General features: G+C 46.2%; 1 long non-coding RNA gene across 1 annotated transcript; it reads right to left on the reverse strand.

Annotated features, from left to right (window-relative positions):
* Positions 1-4337: 4337 nt before the first annotated feature.
* On the reverse strand, positions 4338-7175 carry LOC148122231 (uncharacterized). The gene is made up of 4 exons (XR_015737681.1): positions 6318-7175; positions 5509-5541; positions 5061-5245; positions 4338-4564 (listed from the first exon to the last, which is right to left on the reverse strand). It is a non-coding gene; the product is annotated as an uncharacterized LOC148122231 (long non-coding RNA).

The raw sequence follows: 7175 nt of genomic DNA on the forward strand, positions 1-7175 counted from the left end.
TGCAGACGTGGGAGCAGAGGATCACTTCAATACCTGCATTGGTTTCTGGGAACTAGGGATTGGAAATAGGACAATCAATACTGGAAAAGCAGTGCTGTCTAGTAAGCCCTGTGCAAAAGTGGGAGTAAAAAGGATGTCTGGGATAGTTTTGAAACCCTCTTAAGGAAAAGAACCTTGGACATCAGGCAGCCCTCAACCAGAGCCACTGAAACTTGGGTTTTGCTTTGCTGAGACAATCCCAGAGACCACTGGGATCAACCCAAAGCCAACGCAATACTTCCTTATTCAAACTGAACAAAAGCTTCCTCGGCTTTGACGTACCTTCTTTAGCTATTGGGAACTATTCTGTTCCCAAGTCATACACTGAAGCTGGACCCCATGCAGGGCACACTGAATGGGACTAGAGGAGTTGGTGATGGCCCCAGACAGCTGTGACTTCTGGTGGCCTCTCTGGTCTGGAGAGATTCCCTGCCAGTGGTTTGGGGAAATGTGACTGCCAGTTCCAAACTTCTAAGACAGCCATCTATTCTTTAAAATTACACTTGTGTGTGTGTGTGTGTGTGTGTGTGTGTGTGTGTGTGTGTATGTGTGCATACATATGACACAGAGTACATGTGGAGATCGAAGACAGCCTTTGGGAGTCACCCTGAGGGATAGGCATTGAACTCTGGTGGTCAGGCTTGTCCAAGGTCTTCCACCTGCTCAGTGATCCGACCAGCCCCTGTCCTGTCATTTTCTCACGCCTATCTTGCCTTATAACTTCACGATTTGTGTTTCCTTCGGGCCACCACCGAGCACAACCGCACAAACGTCACACCCTGCTCCACTCATTCCTCAGCCTTTCTTCCGCTGATGAGCGAGCGGATCAATATGACAGCAGACCCCACCCCAGTACCCGTGAACAAGAGCCCTGCCCCAGAGTGGTTCTGTAGTCATCAGCTTTGTGCAACTGTACCGTGTACCTAAAGCAATTAATTTACTAAATTCATATCCCTTTCATCATCCTGTCAAATACTGTACTTCCGACTGTCATAAGCCGGGGACCAGCTGTGCCTCTTCATTCTTCCTCTGTGGTTATTTTGGACTCCACTGCCTATATGTTGGGTGGAGCCTCATCTAAACCTGCAGAAGTTATGGGTTTCTAAGGAAAAGCGAATCTCAGAAAAGTCAGCAGCGTGAAGGAGCTTTTGAGGCTCTACTTCCCCTTCTCCACTGTTAGGGTCTGAGTTTTGGATAGAGAGTGGGGTACTAAGTCTGCATGGCCATAGGAATAGAGGTTTGGAATTCAAGAGACCCTCTGTCATGCTCAAAAGGTACTGGGACAGCAATTCTGTCATCACCAGTGGTCCCTGTCTTTGCTAGACTTTCTATTGCTTCGGTGAAACACCATGAGCAAAAGCTGGGGAAGAAAGGGTTTCTTGGGCTTATGATTCCACATTACTATTCATCACTGAAGGAAGCCAGGACAGGAACTCTCAAACATGGCTGAAACCTGGAGACAGGAGCTGATTCAGAGGCCATGGAGGAGTGCTGCTTACTGGCTTGCTCCATATGGCGTGCTCAGCCTGCTCCTTTGAACCCAGGCCCAACGGCCCAGGGATGGAGCCACCAGCAATAGGCTATGTCCTCCTAATCAATTGTTAATTAAGAAAATGCCGTATTGTAGATTTTATGGAGGAATTTTCTTTTTTTTAAAGTCATCATTTTTAAGGGTTTTATATTTATTTATTTATCACATATACAGTGTTCTGCCTACATATATGCCTGCAGAACAGAAGAGGGCACAGATCTCATTACAGATGATTGTGACCGTGATGTGGTTCCTGAAAATTGAACTCAAGAGACCTCTAGAGCAGTCAGTGTTCTTAATTCCTCCAGCCTTGGAGACATTTTCTTAACTGAGGTTCCTTCCTCTCCAAAGACTCTAGCTTGTGTCAAGTTTACATTAACCAAGCAGCATAGACCCTCAAATGAATAGATCCAGATAATCTGGGTCAGATGTAAAATTCTGGTCCCCTCCTCCTGTAATATGTTGACTGTCTCTGGTAGACAAGAATTGCACACAGAGCTGCCATCCTAAGTGGGCTGTGTCCAGAGGATCTGCCTAGAATCAGGCAAAGAAATCCAGACAATGTTCACCTCAAGCCCCTGTTTTTCCCTCTGCTTTCAGCAATCCACACACCATCTGAGACAGCTGAGGATGCTGTTTCCTGGACTCTCTTATGGTATAAGGCTCCCCAGTCAAGTCTGGCCACTTCCACAGGGACAAATGGAGTAGAGAAACCTGAATATTTACTAAGGGACCACACCCTGTGTGTGATCTCTCAGGGTTTTCTCCAGTGCAGCTTATCTCGTGCTGATAAACTGCTTTACTCCCAGGATTCCACACTGCTCTCTAAGCCAACGCCAGGCTAGGGCATGAAACAAGTGTAGAGTGGCGGGGTAATGCCTGGGTCTTTTTCGCTGATGGCTTATGACAGTGACTATCCCAGTGAGAGGGGAGGTTTGGAAGGACATACAATGGGACTCCTGTGTGGCAGTCATTCAGATGCTGTGAGTGCCATGAAACTTATGTTGGGAACCTCCCATGTGAAATGATATCCATCTGGAAGCCTCACTGAAAACCCCCTCAGTTTCTTTCCCCAAATACCTGAGGAAGGAATCAGCGTAAACATACGTGGGGGCCACGGTGAATCTCAATGGAAAATAAAAATACCAATGAAATAGGTTAAAAAGGAGTTCACAGTTAAAGGAAGAGTTGCATGAAGCTAAAACAAAACTATTTCAGTTGGAAGTTTACCAGGTAATTATGTAAGTCTCTCTTGCTGGCGCTGGCACCTGGACAAGGAAGAACTTTGTGTGTACCTGGCCAGTGTTCTGCCACGGATCTAAGCCCATGGCACCACAAACATAATTTTTTTTTTATCGTTAGTCATTTCAAAAAATATTTTGTTCATTTTGAGAGCCTGAGACCCATAGACATTTCACTCTCCCCACCCTCAAAACATGGGACATTTTTGTTTCAACCAAGGGTCCAAAGTAGAGGCTGGTAGAGGTCAGTACAGATCAGAGCCCTTCTCAGCCACATTCACACACAGTAAAAACTCCATGGGAACAATACAAAGGAGAGTCATACACGATACATTTTCTGTTCTCACTCCAAGTAATGTAGGAATGGTGTGCTTCCTACCATGAATGAATAGGGCCAGGGCAGGGAGACCATGGCCATTAGCGAGTTGGGACTTGCTCTTAACTTTGCCATCTCCCTAGTCCCTTGTCCATGTGTTGTTGTATGTATGACCTTCCACTTGAGAGTGGGTTGTCTTAATTTCCTATTGCTGTAACAAAATGCCATGACCAAGGCAACTTATAAAGAAGGTGTTTAATTTGGGGCTCCCAGCTTCAGAGGGTTAGAGTTCACGGTGGGAAGTGGTAGCAGGCAAGCAGGTAGGGCCCTGGAGCAGTAGCTGACGGCTCACTTCTTGATACCCAACACTAAGACAGAGAAAGAGATACAGGGAATGGCATGAATTTTTTGAAACCTCGAACTTGCCTCTCAGTGACACACCTCCTACAATAAGGTGACACTTCCTAATCCCCTTCAAAGAGTTCCACTAACTAGACACTAAATATTCAAACATATGAGCCTGTGGGGGGTCATTCTCGTTCAAATCAACACAGTGGTCAACTTGCCAGGCATTACACTTTTGGAGAGAGTTGATTCTCCCTCTCCAAGTAGCTGTCAATAGCCAGTAGCTACTCAGTTAGGTGTGTGACTTTGCACCCACCTCACGTCTCCATGCTGAGATTCTGGCTGGGGCTTGAGTTTGCACAGGCTCTTTGCATGCTACTACAATCATTGTGAGTTCATATGTGCAACTACCCTGCTGTGTCCCAGAAACACTATTTCCTTCTAATCATCCACAGCCTCTTGCTGTTACAGCCCCTCACTACTGCACTGACCCCTGTTGTTCTTTAAAAAACAGGCAGGTGTGTTCCCTGGCAGGCTCACAGAGCAGCTGCTAGTCCGACAAGGATGGCTGTGGGTCCCTGCAAGATCTCCAGGGTGGCAGCGCCATGTGGCCGGCGGTGTCAGGCAGGTGATTACGGCGGATAAAAGGCTCACAGGACATAGTATTATTTAAAGAAGAGGGAGACATTTACTGCTTAAAGAAGAGAAAAACAGAGAGACATGAAGAGAAACATAGAGAGAAACAAAGACACATGTGCACACAACAAGAGACAAACACAAGAGAGAGAAAGATGGCGACGAGGGAGGTCAGAAGTGGCTGAGGAGTGGGCGTGGCTAGCTCTTAAAGTGACCAGACACAAAGGAATAACATTCCCGGATCCTTTTTATAATAAAAAGTAGAAGGTTAGACATTATTGTTTGAAGGAATTGGGGCGGCGAATTCTCAAGGCTGCTTCCGGCTGATTTGTGGGCATCATCTTTGTGGGGGGAGAAGAATCTGAGAGAAGGCTGAATGCTGGACACATTTTGGCATAGCTGGTTTCTGCTCCCGACAGATGTCTGTGGCATGGAAATGTCTGGTGTCCCTTGTACCTGGTTAGGGTATTGGCAGAACAGAGGACAAAGTTAAATTGAGAAAAAATTTTTAGGATCAGGGAATTGAGGGGTTTGTATCTGAACTGTTTATGGTGGGTTCTTTAATTTGGCTCCCTGGAACTTATAAGAAAAACAGAAGTTTTATATATATAAATTTTATATATATATATATATATATATATATATATATTGTATTAAGAACTCCTTGGGTTTGTAAAAACAGAAATTATAATGAAAAGTATTTTTATTTGGTGAGACAACCTGGCAAAACCTCTCAGCTATCAGACTGTCAGAGATCTTTGAGAAGGATAAGATTTTACTCGAGTTACTGATTAAAAAATGACAGAGAACTTACTTGGTTGGCACCTAGAGCTACTCTTTTGGGTCCTTCCTGGTCGCTGAAGGTTGCATTTGACCTTTGTTGTTTAGTGCAGAGCCTGTCAGGCTTTAGAAGACCCTGTGGGCTAAGAAATCTGTAGGAAGACAGGCCTACCTTAGCCGGGCAGCTAGGCTGTCGATTCCAGTGATCCTGTCCACGTTTGGAGGTCTCCAGTTTAGGTGAAAGGCAGTTTTTGCCCAAGGGTCAGTGCTTGGCAGTCGAAGCAAACTGCAGATGGACGTTGGTCTTCTGTCTTCTTGGAGGAAACAGAGTGCTTGCTGCTAGGAGCCAACCTGTCTCTTTTTGTTATGAAAAGTTTTTTTTAAATAATTAAACATTTAAATATCGCATTCCCCAGATCTCTGAGCAGTTGAGGGCTGATTATAAGGTATAGCTGCAGTATAGAATCTGTCTGGAAGGTTGGGTCTGAGTTTGACTGTACTGACTCTTAACAGGTAAGATCCATATTTGTAAAAAGACAGACAGAAAGAAAAAAACTGTTTGTAACATTAAGATTAGTGGCAGAACTGACAATGGTAGAAAACAGCTTAAAAGTACATACCAGTTTAAAATATGAGACTTATGATTTTGTAGTCTGAAACGAGATGAAATGGACAATCATTATACATAGAAAGATTGAACAGGAATTAGGCAAACTGCATGCTTCTGATGGGCCCTATCAGAAGCACGTCACTATGCAAAACACCTGTAATCACAGTTAAGGAGAGGATTTCAGTGAACACTGAGGAGGGGGAGGGGAAAGCAGGACATACATAACAGTGGGAGAGCTTGGTCGCGTGATCTGGCTCTCAGTGAATCTAGCGATAAAGTCACCTGACCCCAATGAACATGGCGGCGGCCACGTGTTGCGGGGGGGGGGGGGGGGAGTTACAATTTTTGAGCTGTTGTTGAGCTGACATGCCGAACCATAAGCCACAGAGGGGAGCAAAAGTCTGGAACTGAAAAAAAAACTGCACCATGTCACGGCTGGGATGGAAAAGCCAGCGGCTGCCTGCCATGGACGATTGCTATCCAGAGTCCGAATCGTGAAAACCCATGCAACGAACGAGCGCCCAGGACCATGTGAGCGAGTGTCCTCGATTCATGGGTCTGGAGCTATGGGCCTAGCTGGATAAACCAGAGGCCGGGGCCACTCCGTAGTGGCGGTAGGACGAGAGGAGAGAAAAAGGAAAGAAAAGAAGTGAAAATGAAAAAAGACTAAGAAACTGAGGACCGGTCCCCAGACGAATGTCGAATGCACAGCACGGGAAGTATGCAGTGCTAACGCAGGCGGACCAACCCACGGGGTCGTCCAAACACGATTCTGGTAAAGGAAAGCAACCCTCTGTAGCAGAAGGAGGAGCGACTCACCAATTGAAGCCGGTGTTGTTTGTAACAGGTGGGTCTGTTTTGAGATCTCGGTCCTGATCCAGTCCCGGAAATTGGAGCTCAGAGTCCCGGACGAAAGGTGAAGCTGGGACCCTGGCCCTTGGTGGGTGAATCTCTCGAGTCCGCGGCACCAAATATTGTTCTTTAAAAAACAGGCAGGTGTGTTCCCTAGCAGGCTCACAGAGCAGCCGCTAGTCCGACAAGGATGGCTGTGGGTCCCTGCAAGATCTCCAGGGTGGCAGCGCCATGTGGCCGGCGGTGTCAGGCAGGTGATTACGGCAGATAAAAGGCTCACAGGACATAGTATTATTTAAAGAAGAGGGAGACATTTATTGCTTAAAGAAGAGAAAAACAGAGAGACATAAAGAGAAACATAAAGAGAAACATAGAGAGAAACAAAGACACATGTGCACACAACAAGAGACAAGCATAAGAGAGAGAAAGATGGCAACGAGAGGTCAGAAGTGGCTGGGAAATGGGCGTGGCTTGCTCTTAAAGTGACCAGACACAAAGGAATAGCAACCCCTGAGCTTTGTGTGTGCGTGGTAGCGAGCGTTTTGGGGTGGGGTACAAGACAGAGGTTCCATTAGGCCCGAGCACTCTGTGGTCTCTTACTCTTTGCACCTTGGCTAGTTGTAGGGTCTCTGCATTAATCACTGCCTGCCGCAAATGGAATCTCCTCCGATGAGAGTTGAGAGATGCATCTAAGGGTATAACTAATCAGGAATCAGTTTAATACTATGTCTACTTAGCAGCATCAGAACAGTAGGTTTCCCCTTAGGGGCCCCAGTTCTTGGCCAGGTAATGGTACCAGGTATGGGTTCCATCTTGTGGAATGGG

The sequence above is a fragment of the Myodes glareolus genome, chromosome 4 (genome assembly GCF_982192425.1).
Source record: "Myodes glareolus chromosome 4, mMyoGla1.1, whole genome shotgun sequence".
Taxonomy (NCBI): domain Eukaryota; kingdom Metazoa; phylum Chordata; class Mammalia; order Rodentia; family Cricetidae; genus Myodes; species Myodes glareolus.